Genomic DNA, 15,647 nt, shown 5'->3' with positions numbered 1-15,647 from the left:
CTGTACAGCCAGGAAAAGCCTCCAAGAAAACGTGCCCACACCCTTAAAACTGGGGCAGTGGTTCTGGAAGTCAAACAGGTGAGGGGTGAAATTAAGCGCCCCCAAGCAAATGACTTGAGGCCTCCATCAGGGTGTTGCAGAGGAGGTGGGGGTGGGGGTGGGGAGTAGCCTGTGGCTATTGATCATAGGTGACTCCACCCACCACTTCCCCCCACCCTGGGAATGGATGAATAACGAGGATGGGACAGTTCCCTGAAGGCCATAGAGCCTGAGATATGATGAGCAGAAGAATGAGGTTTATTGCCTGGTGTCATTTATGCAAACGTTTAAAAACACTCCCAACGCATTGCTATGTATTTTTAAAATAATATACTACCTACCTGCGAGATGGATTGGTAGGTCATGCTTTATATATGTATTAGAAGGCGAGCCCTGGGGAGTGGAAGGGAAGGAAAACAGAGGTGGGCTTTAAGTCAGACTTGCACGCAGGCTCAGGCCCTCCCTGCACCACTCCCAGACAGAGTAAGGGACAGACCAGTGGAATAGACCCTCCTGGGCTCCGTTCACTCTGCTCTAGGGTGAGTGCCCAGAGGCCCCTTTCCTTGGAGGGAAGTCAGGCGGAGTCTTCACAGGCAGACCCGTGAAGGCTGACAAACTTCCTTGGCAAGCACTCCCCTCCTACCTGACCCTGGGCTAAGCGCTGTCTCCTTTTAATCTCACAACAGCCCTCGGAGATAGACAGTACTACCAACCCCATTTTGCAGATGAAGAAACTGAGACATAAACCAGGAACCCAAGAAAGCCCAGCCAGGAAGGGGCTGAGCTGGCACTCCAAGAGTCTCCTTGTCGCCTTAACAGGAGAGAAGGGTGAGAGCAGGAAGTGGAGGTGAGGGGTGCCGAAGCTTTAGGCTGGAGGAGTCCATAGGGACCGGGCTGGTAGGCATGACGTTTCATGACTCGGGAAGTAGAGATCTCTCTGCAGGAATCAAGGCAGAATGGTGCTTCTGGGAGACTCCCAGAAGCCTGACCCTGGGATTTTTTCTTATGCCAAAAAGCAAGAAAGTGTTTGAAAAATGATGAAGACTTGTCTAAAGCATACAGAAGCCAGTTTGGATACCACAGATTAAGGGATATTCTACTAAGTAAGCTGCCCATACTCTTTAAAAAAAAAATGTGCTTGGGTGGCTCAGTCATTCAGTGTCTGACTTTGGCTCAGGTCATGATCTCAGGACCCTGGGATCGAGCCCCGCATGGGGCTCCCTGCTCAGCGGGAAGCCTGCTTCTTCCCTCTCCCACTCCCCCTGCTTACATTCCCTCTCTCAATGTGTCTCTCTCTGTCAAATAAATAAACAAAAAATAAATAAAAATATTTTTTAAAAAAAGGCTAAGATCACGAAAGATAAAGAAATGCCACTGACCAAAGAAAACTAAAGAGATGAGACAACTGAGAGTTGACCCTGACCTGGAGGCAGAAAGAGCCAGGAAGGACGTGATTGGGACAACTGACAACATTTAACGTGAACTATGAGTTAAATCACAGTGCTGCTTAGATGTTACATTTACCAATTTTAAACATTATACTGTGGATCCACTAAAAAAATCCTGTTCTTAGGGAATACACTGAAATAGTTAGGGGTAGAGAGGCATGGGGTCCGCACCTACTTTTACAGTGGTTCAGAAAAATACCTCTACTTCTCTGTACCTGCGTCTACCTCTCCGTCGGCATCTGTACATGGGGAAAGCAAATGTGACAAGCGTTATTGATTCAAGACTCCAAGGAAAGGGGGCACGAGAGTTCTTTCTTCGCACAAGGCATGGGACGTCCTTGAAAACATGAGAGCGTATCAGAAGAGAAAGGAAACAGACAGCAAACAGTTAATGCCTTCTGGTCTGGCTCCTGGGGATCTAGAGGGAGTCCGTCTGCCACCATAAGTGGGGAGTCCTGTCCAGGGCCAGTGTTTCAGTGGAGCCTTTGGATTGGAGACCTATCGGGGATCCACGGAGGGTGTGATAATGACTCCACGGAAAGCCGGCGAGAATATCTGCCCCATGGCCACGTCTCCTTTTCCATGGATTCTGCAGAGAGAAGTGGTTGGAGCAATAGTAAATGTCCCCAAAGGCAAGAGAAGCGTAAGAGTGAGGATGAGGAGAGCCCTCCAGTCACCCCCGAGTTGAGCAAGAAGGAAAAGAAGAAGGACAAGGAGGCCGGGGCTGCCGTAGCTGCGAGATGGGGACAGGGACACCAATAAAAAGAAGACAGAAGGGAGGAAGAGGTTTCAAAACCACGAAGGCCACTTTAAGCACTGTTCTCTTCTTCTTGAAGGAATAGGGCATAGGTCTCCGAAAGGGGGGAAGTTCCAGAATGCTATGCTTCTAGCGACTCGGGCAATGCTCCCACCTTGTCCTATTTTAAGAGTGGGGTGATGAGGCCGGTCTCTTGTGAAGCTCCCTTCGGCCACTGGGAGCTTCCCCATGCCCTGAAGACCTCCAGACCCCCTCCTTTCTGGAGAGCCAAGAACCTGGTGCCACATCTGGCCTGCACATCTGCCAGCCCTAGGCGCTCGGTGTCAGAAGAGCCGCGGGGCCTGCCAGGGGTCGGGGCTGCTCAAGGGCCACCGAGTGTGGTCCTGTGGATGCACATTGCCATCACGGTCCCACCGCACGTTCAGAAGTCTCTTAACAATGACACGATGGTCACTGACAGTAATGGTACCCTCAGGTTCCCCCGGTTTTGTAAACATTGCGACAGCTGGAAATCCTGCACAAGGCAACTGTGCAGCCACACGGAGTCTGTCTGGCTGTCTGCAGAAAGGAGGACGGAACACTGGAGACTGTTTGCCACGACCCCGGGGACACCTACTGTGGAATGTTCTCAAAGATGCTCCTTCTCCAAAGTGTGTTATGAAGCCAAAAAGGTGTTAGACAAGACTTTATGTGTTCTGGGAGCCCTGATGAGCTCAATGACTGACTCCCTCGTTGTCTCAGAAGTTTTCCTGAGAACAGGAAAGGCACCGAGGCAGAATAGAAGATGTAATCCAGACAAGCAAGCCCAAAAAAGACTTAGAGCATTGGGGTAGGTTGGGGAGCCTGACAAAACCCAAGCAAAGTGGTCAGAAGATGGGAACTCGAAAAAAATGCTGCTTCCTGGAACATACCACCGCCGAGGCTCTGTCCAAGGAAAAAATAGCCTTTCCCAAGATGCGTGATCATTTCTTGGGCAGAATGTGGCTCATTTTAATGTTGGTTGCTCTCCTAAAACCACAGCAACAAAAGTAGCAAGAATCTATCTCCCAGGAAGGAACGTGAAGGATAATGAATGCCATGGAAGGAACCAACGCAGCAGAAACAGAATCTGGGTTTTATTTTTCTTTAATTTAAAAAATTTTTTTTTAGAATCAGGGTTTTAACTGCCCAGAGGGAGCAGTGACATGAAACTGAACTGATACACATGAAGTCGGGCATGTAGGTTCACACTGCTCATCGCAGAAGAGCAAGTTATCACGAAGCCGGCGTGACATCTGTTCCCGGGGATAAAGACCCGGGGGTTTACAGGTGAGTCAAGATCATTCTGAATTCAGGGTGATCTGGCCGAGAGTATCAAAACAAAACAACAGAGCCAACCAAGCAAGCAGCAATAGTCCTCAGCTGTTTCCTTGGAAAGGGCGGTGACAGTCCCAGCGTAACCTTTGGTACACAGGTGGTATCTGGGTATTGCCTTTGGGTCTGTCGTGACGCAGAGACTCTGGAACAACGAGATTGATTACACTTAGAAAGAGGACCTGGCACTTACTGGGCGCCTGCTGAATGCCGGGCAGGCAGACTTAAGAGTCTGAGACATATGCTTTTTAAAGGGCAATTGAAAGGAACAGATGTTCAACCTGAGATGATTTAGGGAGATGGGTTCTGTGCCCCCCAAGAGCTCTCTTAACTGTCCCACAGAAGAAGGAACCATTTTATTGTCTTTTGTTTTGAAGCACAGCATGAAAACCAGTAAATAGAAAAACAGAAAGATCATGTTTGACTTAACATTAAGGATACATTTTTAGGGGAGCCTGGGAGGCTCAGTTGGTTAAGCGTCTGCCTTGGTCTCAGGTCATGATCCTGGAGTTCTGGGATTGAACCACTCATCCTGGTCGCTGCTCAGCAGGGAGTCTGCTTCTGCCTCTCCCTCTGCTCCTCCCCGCTGCTCCTTCTCTTTCTCTCTCAAATAAATACATAAAATCTTTTTTAAAAAGAATACATTTTTATGTTTTTCATCATGATATACGTACTCTTGAATCCCCATCACCCGCTTCACCCACCTTGAGAAGAAAATTTTAAGTATCCCACCATTTAGACTCTATCCTAATAGATCTGCAGATCAATGTATTGGCATTAAATTATGGGATGATTTACAGAGGAGGGTTAGAACACCTATGGTAATGTTGCGGTCTGAGGTTTTATCTCTACCTCTCAGGAATATTCCAGAAGAGGTTGTCATACTCCAGACTAGACCACATGCAGGGTCCTTCTGTTGGGGAGAGAGAAAGAAAGGAAATCACGGAAAGCAGCGTATGGAGTAGAATGCAAGAGGTGGGGAATGGCTTAGTTTGAAATATATATAATTGATGGGGCACCTGGGTGGCTCAGTGGGTTAAGCCGCTGCCTTTGGCTCGGGTCATGATCTCAGAGTCCTGGGATCGAGCCCCGCATCAGGCTCTCTGCTCGGCGGGGGGCCTGCTTCCTCCTCTCTCTCTGCCTGCCTCTCTGCCTGCTTGTGATCTCTCTGTCAAATAAATAAATAAAATCTTTAAAAAAAAAAAAAGAAATATATATAATTGAAACTAGTAAAGCGATCACATGGCCTGGAGGGAAGATATCCTCTCAAAGTCTGTCCAGAACTTCAAAGAGTTCCTGTCACCATGTTGCCAGTTAATTTCAGGGGTGCCTGGGTGGCTCAGTCGGTGAAGCGTCTACCTTCGGCTCAGGTCAGGATCCCAGGGTCCTGGGATGAAGCCTTGCATCGGGGCTCTCTGCTCAGCAGGGAGTCTGCTTCTCCCTCTCCCTTTTCCCCTCTCCGTGCTTGTGCACTCACTTGGTCTCTCTCTCAAATAAAATCTTAAAGAAAATAAGTAGATTCAATCCCCTGTGCCCAATGAGTTCACTGTCCTTCTACTGTTTAATTTCAATGATTTCTTATTGTTTGCCTGGGGAGGCGGGGAGAACACAAGGGATGAGGACGCAGCTTTGATACCACTGACTTCCCCATCTGTTCAGGCAGGGAAGCCTGGCCCTTCCGCCCTGCGCCGCCCCTGCCACCGTCCTAGGCTGCTTTCAACATCACTGAACACTCTCGGTTTGCCTCTCTACCCTGGTCTGTTTCACAAGCTCGTAAAAATCATGCCTGCTTGGCGGACAGATGGAACCAAGCCACATCGTGCACAGCGTACAGTGGCCTCTTCTGGTGTCAAAAAGCCCCTGTGTCATCCCAGGCCTGGTAAGGACTTGCAGGGTGCTGTCCCATCCTCCTCTGGCCTGGTAGCCCTCCGTGTACCTCCCCGCAGCCTCTGTGCGTGGCCTTCCTTCTCATAAGGCCGCCTGGCCACTTGTATTTGGGATGCGTTTCTGCAAGATCATCCCCATCCCCTCTGGTTTTAGCCCTTATTTATTTATTTTTTTAAGTATTTTTTAAATTTATTTGACAGAGAGAGACACAGCGAGAGAAGGAACACAAACAGGGGGAGCGGGAGAGGGAGAAGCAGGCTCTCTGTCGAGCAGGGAGCCTGATGTGGGGTTCGATCCCAGGACCCTGAGATCAAGACCTGAGCAGCAGGCCTGGCAGGTAGCATTGGCCAAAAGGACTGTGACTGGGAGCAGGTGGGAGGAATTATCTGTAAGACTGTAAGAGGCAATGATTTATTTTATTTATTTTAAAGATTTTATTCATTTATTTGACAGAGAGAGACAGAGCAAGAGAGGGAACACAAGCAGGGGGTTGTGCGAGAGGGAGAAGCAGGCTTCCCACTGAGCAGGGAACCAGATGCGGGGCTCGATCCGAGGACCCCAGGATCATGACCTGAGAAGGCAGATGCTGAAACGACTGAGCCACCCAGGCGTCCTGAGGTGGAGGTTTAAACCGGAGAGGTCGAGGGCGATGTGGCCAGGCCATCGGCAAAAGAGGAGGAGGAGGAAGAAGTGGGGGAGGAGGGGAAGGTATTAGCAGCTGGCAGACTCTGTTTCCTACCAGCCCATAGCTCCTGCCTCCGTCCAAGCTGCCGATTAGGCTCCTGATGTGCCAGGGTCTCCCAAGATCATTTTACCCTGGGGCCCCGGGCCCAGATTTGAGAACCAGGCTCCCTCCTCTTGAACCCTGGAGTGGATTCTGCCCTTGAGGTTTCGAACAAGTCCATTTCTATCCCCGGGCCTCAGGGCCCCCACCTGTAAGTCACAGGCATTGAACTGTCTCAGCAGATCCTAAGGTTTTCAGGAATGAGAGACCTGCTGAACACACACACACAAATGGGCGTGTGATGGGTATCAAACGACAATTACCGTCATCATAACATCCTTTGAGAAAACCCGGAGTGACTTAGCGCTGTTGTGAATTCAGTAGCACTCTGGAAAAGATGAGCAGTTTCTTGGTCACAAGGAGCACTGGCAGAATGTTTGCGTGTAAGGAATCGGATTTGCCCACCGACGCCGGCTGCGTGCCGCGGACACAGATGCTGGGGCCTCAACACGCTCCTTTCTGCGGGCAGGTGCACACCAGGCCCGAGGCACACTAGGTGTTTCGCAAATGAACCCGCTGCCCCCTGATTAAGTCAGGAGGAAGCAGGCCTGCCGTGGGCCGTGGGTGGCAGGCCTGCCTCCGGGTCCACCTCCACGAGAGCTGGCTTTGGAATTGGAAAGCAGACCCCAGTCCCACTTGACAGAGCCAAGAGCAATTTCCCACGGAGCATTTATTAAGAGTTTCGGGCCAACCAGCTCAGAGGCTTTGCCCTCAGGACAATGGAAGCCTGAGCTATTCCGGACAAACGGGACTGGACGGTCTAGCAGGGCTGTCCACAGGCCTGTGAGGGCATTCAAGGCAGACAGACAGACAGACAGGCTCACTGAGATAGCAGGGGGAAGAGGCTGGGATGGCACCTCGGGGCCCCTTCAGGACCCTGGGCCCAACCACCTAATTGTCCCAAGGAGGAGGCCGAGGGTGGAAAGTCCCCATGAAGTGACTTTCCAGGGCAAGGGGCTCTCCCAGGGAGCTCTCCCCATCCTCTGAGGCAGGGTACTTATCCCCGTTTCCCAGATGAGGGGACTGGAGCCCAGAGACACCAAGTGATTTGCTGGAGGCACCCAGCGGAACAGGGCTAAGTAGGGGCAGGACCCTGGGCCTCCATACACGTGCTTTCCCCAAATGCTGACTTAATCCTGCAAGGGAGGAGGGGACCAGCTCTTCACAGTGTCACCCAGACTCAGCCCACGAAAGGGAAGCCTCGGGCCCGGGAATGACCCTGTTAGCAACACGCCGAGCCAAGCCCTCCTGCTGGTAGCTGGAGCCCGTGGGAGACTTGGCCCTGGTGATGAGGTGAATCAGGGCCTCAGCCTTCATTCCTGCCCCCGGGCCTCACCCGCCCCCGAGTGCCAGGTGGTGCTTCCGCCTCCCTTCACACAGCTGGGCCACTGACCTAGCTTAGGGATCCCCATCCCAGCCTTGAGGAGGGGCCAGGAGCCACCATCGGACCCCCCCCAATTGATGACATGACAGAAGAGAGCCCTGGTCCGGGGAACCCCAGGACACGAGGGCCGAGAACTCAGGCAAAACAGTATCCGCCCCTTTTCTACATCCGAACACCAAGGCCAATCTTCCTTCCTTCCTTTATCTATCGTGTCCCACCTCGATCCAAGAAGGACTTAAGGGGACTTGGAAAATATATCCTAAATGTGATTTTTTCTTTTTCATATGGGAGGAAGGGACAAGGGGGACATACTGGAGCCGAGGTTGAGGTTGACAATGAGGCACAAGGGAGTGGGTGCCGGAGCTCGGCGCAGAGAAGAGCAGAGGCTGTTTCAGGGAAAATCTCATGAGCAAAACCCCAGAAGTGAGGGGCGCCTGGGTGGCTCAGTTGGTTAAGCCACTGCCTTCAGCTCAGATCACAATCCTGGAGTCCCGGGATCGAGTCCCACATCAGGGTCCCTGCTCAGCAAGGAGCCTACTTCTCCCTCTGACCCTCCCCCTTCTCATGCTCTCTCTCTCTCTCTCCCTTTCTCATTCTCTCTCTCTCTCAATTGAATAAATAAAAATCTTTAAACAAACAAACAAAGAAACCCAGCAGTGTGAATACTGAGCTGCTAGGTTTTGGAGCTCCTGGTCTTTTAAGGCAGCCCAGGCTGACCCTGGAGCCCTTCCCCAGGGGCACCCTGCCCTCCCCTCACAGTGTTCGCCTCTGAAAAAGCATCTGGGTTGTAGGAGTTCCCAGGAGGGGCTCACCATGGGCAGATCAGGGGAGGCTGCCTGGAGGAGGAGCTTGGAAAGGGCTTGAAGGGGGAAGGATTGGGGGAGATAGAGATTCAAAGAGGGCATTCCAGCACAAAGACACAGAGATGGGAAAGCATGGGATGTGTCCAGGCCTCAGGAAGGGGAGCTGTGATATAGAACAGAGGGCACGGAGGGGAAGGATTTGAAATGAGGCTGGACGGGGTTGGAGGTTTGGGAGGAATGGACAAGGGCAGGCAGGGTCTAGGCACCGGTGCCCCCAGTCCTCCTGCCCTTGGCTTTCATGCGGCTCTGGGTGGTTACTCTCCCTTTGCACAGAGGGGACACTGAGTCACAGACAGGTAGCTGGCAGAATTTGCATGCAAGGTCCTGGCTCAGCCTCAGCCCCAGGACCCCACCTGCAGGGCTGCCCCTCTGGGATTCAGGGCCCAGGGCTCTAAGAAGGAAAGTCCCTAGCAGCTGGGGATGGGGGCTCAGGTTTCTGGGTCTCTCATCCGGCTCCAGCATCCTCCCCCTTTCCCCCCAAGGGTGGGAGGCTGGGCTCAGCGGGTCTGGGCATCCATCCACTGCCCTCTCTGAGCTTGTTTCAATGTCTGTGCAACGGAAATGGCAATGCTGTCTCTAACCAGCAAATGCTTTGCAAAATGGGCATGCTTGTGAGGGAGGGTAACTGGGCTGGGGCTGCCATCACCTGTCCCTGCAGGAGGGACACATCATGGGGAACCAGGCTGGGGGGCGGTCTTTGGGGTGCAGGAAGAAGAAGGGCCAGGACAAAACATTCAAAACAAGACAAACGGTAAGCTGCTGTAAGGCGTAAGTGTGGCTAAAGTGGGACCACTTTCGGGGGCTGGGGTGCCACGGCAGAGGAGAAGGGGTACGCACAGCCAGTTGGCAAGCAGCATGACCTGGGATGGCCCCAGGTGACCGAGAGCCCCTGTCTCTGTGCCCTGCCTAGTGACTGCTCCCACGCAGCCAGGTACCCCCCCTCACAAGCTCTCGTCGAATAAGCCGCAAGAATGGCTCCAATGCAGGACCCAGGCCAAGCGAGCCCCCACGGAAAGGTGCACCTTCATCCTGGCCCTGCATTCTCATCTTGGTCTTCCTTCTGTCTCCCTCCCTGGAGGCGGCAGCCCTCTCTGGCCAGGTCCAGCACCTGTCCCTGCTTCTCTTGCGTACGCACCCTCAGCCTTGTCTCTCAAGCTCCGGGCCTGGAATTTTCCATCACCTGTATCAATACCTCCATATCCCCACCCCCTCTCCTCCCTTCCCAGTGCCAGGCCTCCCCCTGCCTCCCCCCACTCACTGGCTCACTGTGCCCTCACTCACCAGGCCCTCCCCTCCAGCCTCCTCAGACACCTCACCCCTCTCTCCTCCCCCTTGCCCTGCCCACTCACCTCTCACCCCATCACCTGCAGCCTCCGATTTCCCCCATAAGGCGTCCCTCCCACACACACTGCAAGGTGGCTCCGGTCCTGGTCCCCAGCTCCCAAACCTCTCTCCAAAGTCCTGCTCACGCAGGTGTATACCCAGCTCCTCTAAGACCTAACTCCCCCTGAATCTCCAGGTTCTTCCACACAAGCTGATCCCACTCCTCCACCCCACCCCTGCCCAGAGGTGAGGGGTGCGCTCTTGCTCTCAGGCTTGCAGAGCGGGCCGGGGTGCCATCTCTCCCAGGCTGGGGAGGACGAGCTAGGCACCCCCTCTCAGGGCCTGTTTCCTCCTCAGAGAGGGCTTGATAATGCCTACCTACTCCCTTCCAGCAGACAACTGCCCTCCGGTTCATGAGAAGACAGGTGTACGCGTGCACGCGAGACACACACTCAGAGACAACTCAGATGTAGAGGGAAAGATGAAAACAAGAAGTCCTGAAACAAAACGGAAGAAAAAAGCCAAACCCAGGGGACAGAGCAGCAAACCCGAATGGGACGGACTCTGGCCCAAACAACCCACGCGAGTTCCTCCTGCTATCGAGAAAGGGGACAGACTCACTGCACCTAAGATTCGACCACTTGGGTGGTTTTGTTTTGTTTTGTTTTTTTAAGAAGGAGGATTTTAGGACACAGAAACCCAGGCAGATAGAAAAGTAGAATGTCTCTGGAAAGATCCACAAGGAGCGAGAACTCTGGTGCCCCTGGGGAGCAGGGACTTACCAGAAGACAGACATGTACTGACTGTGTACCCTTTCACCTGACCGTGTGCATGTATTAACTGTCTTCAAAGAATCAGAACATAAGACCCAGCACCCTTCTCCCAGGATTGTTGATTACAGGAGACACATGAAGTTTCGCTGAGAGGCTGGAGACGATTGGTATAGCCCAAGGTGCTTTGTAAACTGTAAAGCCCTCCGGAGGTAGACTTGTAGTGATGACGGTTCCTGGATCCAAATTCTGGCTCCGGCACTTCCTGGCTGGTGACCCGGGATAATTTAACTGATCAGGGCCTCAGTTCCCTCACCTGCAAATAGGACAATAACCCTGCTTACTCAGTAGGGCTGGCATGAAGTGTGCGAATGCAGGGAAGGTGTTGGAGTAGCTCCTGGCCATGATGAACACCCAATCTATGTTTACTGTTCCGCTTTGGAATCACTTACGCAGGCACACGTTGCACCTATGGTAAGGGTGAGGTCCCTGCCTCCGCCTGTGCCTGGAGGAAATGGGACTCGAATGTTTGCCGCAGACTGAATGTTTGACCTGCTGCCACAAGAAGAGGCAGAAGGACCCGCTTCCCCTGGGTACACGAGAGCCAGGAGTGAGGTTCAGCCTGCCCTTGTGAGTGCTGGGAGCAGCAGATACCGGTGACAGAGGCCAACCCAGCGTCCCTCCTGCCAGGGAGTGTGGTGCTCAGCTCTGCCTGGAGCATCTGGGACAGAATCCCTTTTTCCTCCTGTTCAGCTCAGTGTGAAGGGGGAGCCCTGGAGTCCCCAAGTGGGCAGTCCCAAGAGCGGCAGGTACTCGCTGGTTCTGCCTCTGCGCCCTGCCCCAGGCCAAGTGCAAGCCCCTGGAGATGGGGCTGACCCATCCCTGCCCACTCTCCAGCGAGAGTGGATGAGGAGCTAGGGCAAGCTGGAGGCATTTCCTCTGTGTAGAGCCTGAAGGCAGGTGTGCTAGCAAGGAACAACAGAGAGGGTAGGGGGGTCCTGGTGTTCTGTGTTCAGCTGCACATAGATAGATAGATAGATAGATGGATGGGAGCCCCTAAAAGAGGCCACATGGTAGGTAAGAAAAGGAAAGACCTCCCCAGCAGGTCATCGGAGTGGACCTGGCACCCAGACCTGAGTGCTGGGATGCGGGCAGACTGCCCTGCAGGGGATGGAGGCAGGTGGATTAAAGGCAGCTTGGTTGTGGGGCCCCTGGGGAGCCCAGGGATCACGCTCACCCTCTTGTTTTTCAGCAGGCCTGATCAGCCATCACAGTTTGGCGAGGACAGAAGTGACAATAGCGGGGATACACACAGCAGAGGTGCCCCAAGGGAACCACAGTCCGGGCAGAGTGGACCCCTCAGTTGGCCTTCCATAACAGCCACTACACTTAACCTAAAGAGACCGGTGGATGTGAGTATCAGGATCAAATTTGTCCCTCCACAGAGTTGTTGGGGCGACTGGCTTTGAGGGGTATAAACACCCACAGAGAACCTCAGAAATATTTGGGGAAATGGACCTTCCTCTACGTCAACCACATGGAATTTGGGACATCAGATCCAGATCTTAATGTAAGTGTGATCCCCAGTGGGAGAAAGGGAAGAGGAGTGACACCGAGGCTGGGACTAGTGCAGTAGGCAACAGAAGCAGGCAGTGATGGGGCTGGGATTAGGATGGCCATTGTGGAAGGACATTCAGGAGGGGGAAGGGGCAGAACCTGCAACTAAAGACACAGGACTGACATGGAGGAAGACGTCTGGATGACTCTCCAGCTTCTGATCTGGGTGAGGGGTAGACAGCAGTGCCACCGGTTGAGATCGGGACCTGGGAAACAGAGCAGCTTTGGGGGCAGGAGATGAATTCGGATTCGGATATGTCTCTGGGATCTAGAAAACACCTAGGTCCAGGTCTGAATTTCCAGGTGAGGCAGGTGTGCCCCAGCTCACACAGCCAGGTGCCGGCAGCCCCCAGGGGCTTTCCTGACCTACGTCGTCACTATTGTTGAGGGCAGACAGAGCAGCGTGGCTTCTATAAATAGAACCCCGCTCCCTAACCTGCTCCCAGAGGCAGCCCCCATCCCCACACGTTTGTGGCTCACCTCTGTAGCTGGCCAATGGTTCATGAGGTCCGTGTTACTAATCTCTCCTCTTGGACCTACGCTTGAAAATTTCTCCAACAGGAACTTCCATCCAGACACATCTCGTGCATGAGCAAATAGCCTATTATTTCCCAGGGGGATTCTCACTGTACTTACTGCTCTGTGGTTGGACTCTACATTTCTTGGGGTCTTTGTCTGCCCTGCGCCCTGCTCAGGAGCCAGGCTGCCTTGGGAGCATGAGGGTGGCAGCACCCTGTCCTGCTTTGATTCACACATCCCGGTGGCAGGTAACCCCAGCTGTCCCCAGGATAGGCCCCAGCTTGGGGGCAATCAGAGGTTGATTCTGGCCCTTGGGAGAGTACCAGGCCACAGCAGATGGAGCCCAGGACCACCCCATCCCACAGGCATGGCTGTGCTGGACCTCAAAGAGCCTCCACCTGAGACCTCAAAGATCCCTGAGGACCTCCAACGACCCAGCTCATTCCCAAGCCCCTTACCATCATGCCAGTGGTCATCCAGCCTTGCTGGAAGACCTCTGTTGATAGGGAACTTCCTGTTGGTGAGGGAGCCCTCTTTCCCATAAGAGAAATCTAAATGTTAGAATCTACCTCCTGTACCTTCTACTATGGGTTCCAGCTCAGCCCTCTGGGAACCCAGACTTGCTCCCTCTGCCTGGGGCAGCCTTGAAAAAGCAGGTACCCAGGACCTCAAGCAGGTCCTTATACCACTTTGTCCAGTAGGTCCTCTGAACCTGCTCAAGGTGGTAAGTGCCACTCTAAGACGCAAAACCCAGAACAGAAGCCCCTGCTCCTGGGATAGTCACAGCTCGGACTTTCACTTCCTTCATTATGGACACTCTACTTCTGTTAATGTGGCCTCAGGTCTCATTAGACTTCTGGTAAGCCTTATCACACTGACATCTCCCAGGCAGTGTCCAGCCACTTAAATGCTCAGACTCTTTTCACGAAGGATCTTTCCATGCCTTCTCCGTATTCTACGTGGGCAGCTTTTTTCCCCCCTTAAAGTCTAGAACAGCACAGTCCAATGGAAATATAATGCCAGTCTTACATGTTACTTATAATTTTTAGCCACACTTAAAAAAGTAAAAAGAAAGAACTGAGATATTTTCAACAATGTATTTTATTCCACTCAATATATCCAGAATATTATCATTTCAACTTGTAATAAATATAAAAAAGCATTAATAAGTGCTTTTGTTCTTTTTTCCTTAAGGCCTTTTGTTATTAAAATGTTTCAATTTGGATATAACATTTTCAACATCTAGAGTAAAGTGTAATCTGACCAAAGCAAGGAAGTCGTTTCATGAGAAAATTGTACACTGCTTTGGCTTGTACACCGAAATTTTAATTACTGAAAATAAAATAAATTTAGTCCCTCCGAGGCATTAGTCTCATTTGTAATACTCAGTAGCGCAAGTGGCCCGCAGTGACCGCATCGGAAAGCACAGATCAAGAATTCAAGAAAGAAACTGACATCTCCCAGTACACACTGCTTCCAGGTCCCCAGTGCCTCTGAGAGGAGTGAGCTGGTGGCTGCCTCCAGGGAGCCCACCATCCACACAGGGGGATACATATGCATGGATGATGGGCTGGAGGCAGCCTGAGGCACGCGGTTGACAGCCAACGTGAGATCATAAGGAGGCAGTTTTCAGAGGCCAAGTGTTCAGGGGAGACAAGTCCAAGAGGCTTCCGAATAAAGCAACATTGGAGTTGGGCTTCGGAGGCCGCAGGAGGATTCACCAGGTGGGGAAGAGGAGACAGGTGCAGAGGGGAGAGTATGAGCAAAGGCACCGAGGCAGGGAGGAGGAGGGAGGAGTGAGACTCCGGTAAGGCAGGAGAGCAGGTTTTGGGGGCTAGGGGGAGAAGGAATCAAGCTGAGTCTCTGTGTATTTTGCGCTTTGGAAATTGGGGTTTGCAAATTTGAGGTGGCTGTCAGAGATCTCCCGGAGACAGTTCCCTGATGACCAGTCTCACTCAGAAACACATCCAAGAGAAAGTCGGCTTTGCCCCCATGGAGCACTGTCCCTCGAACCCCGACCGCTCCACACAGCCACAGCCAAGCTTGAGCAAAGCCCCCCACCACCACCTGCACACACTCCCTCTCTGTCCCTGGGTCCATCCGGCCAGCCCACACTCACATTCTCTCTGTCTCTCCAGAGGCAGGTGACTGGGAGGAGTACAGGGGCTCTCTGGGTGCTGGAAATACACCATAGTTTGATCTGACTGATGTTTACTTGCAAAATACTCACCCAGCTGTGCATTCACAATCAGTGCCCTTGACCATGGGTATATCATAACTCAATAAAAAAGCTTAAAAAAAATAAGCCTCTCCCTCCTGCCCCCAGTTCTTGGTGGTCCCCTCCGAGGGTCCGCTCCTACCTTCTGGACCCCACATTTTCCTCCTTGGGAGCTCCTACATCCTCCTCCATTTCCTGGGGTAGAACAACCTACTGAAGGCCCATTACTCTGTTCGGCACCACTGACGTCTGCTCAACACCCCTGTCCTTTCTGAACATCGTTTCTGGAGCCTGAGCTCACTTCCGTTTCACCAACTGCTCACCAGCTGACCCTGCCTGTTGCTGTACATCAGGCACCCTGGTTTCCTCCATCTGTAAATGAGGGGGCAACAGGACGTCATTCATACAGTTATCAAAGGGATCGGAAAGCGTGACATTTATAAAACATTTGGCAGGTCCCTGGGGCCTGCTCTTTACCATTTAATCTTTTAAAATCCCTATCACACCAGGTAGAGAGGTTCTGAGCACCTGCTCAGGGCCAGACTCCAGGGGATTTCGGTAAACAGGATCCAGTCCTAGCCTCGCCGAGCACTCTCATCCAATCTGGGAGACCAAAACAAATAACCAGTGTGACACTCCTGTGACAGAAGCCCACAGAGGCCAGGTGGAGAAGCACGGATGACTG

This window comes from Enhydra lutris, unplaced genomic scaffold, assembly GCF_002288905.1.
Source record: "Enhydra lutris kenyoni isolate GAN:26980312 unplaced genomic scaffold, ASM228890v2 scaffoldscaffold55, whole genome shotgun sequence".
Classification (NCBI taxonomy): Eukaryota; Metazoa; Chordata; class Mammalia; order Carnivora; family Mustelidae; genus Enhydra; species Enhydra lutris.
Note: the sequence above shows the minus strand (reverse complement) of the source record.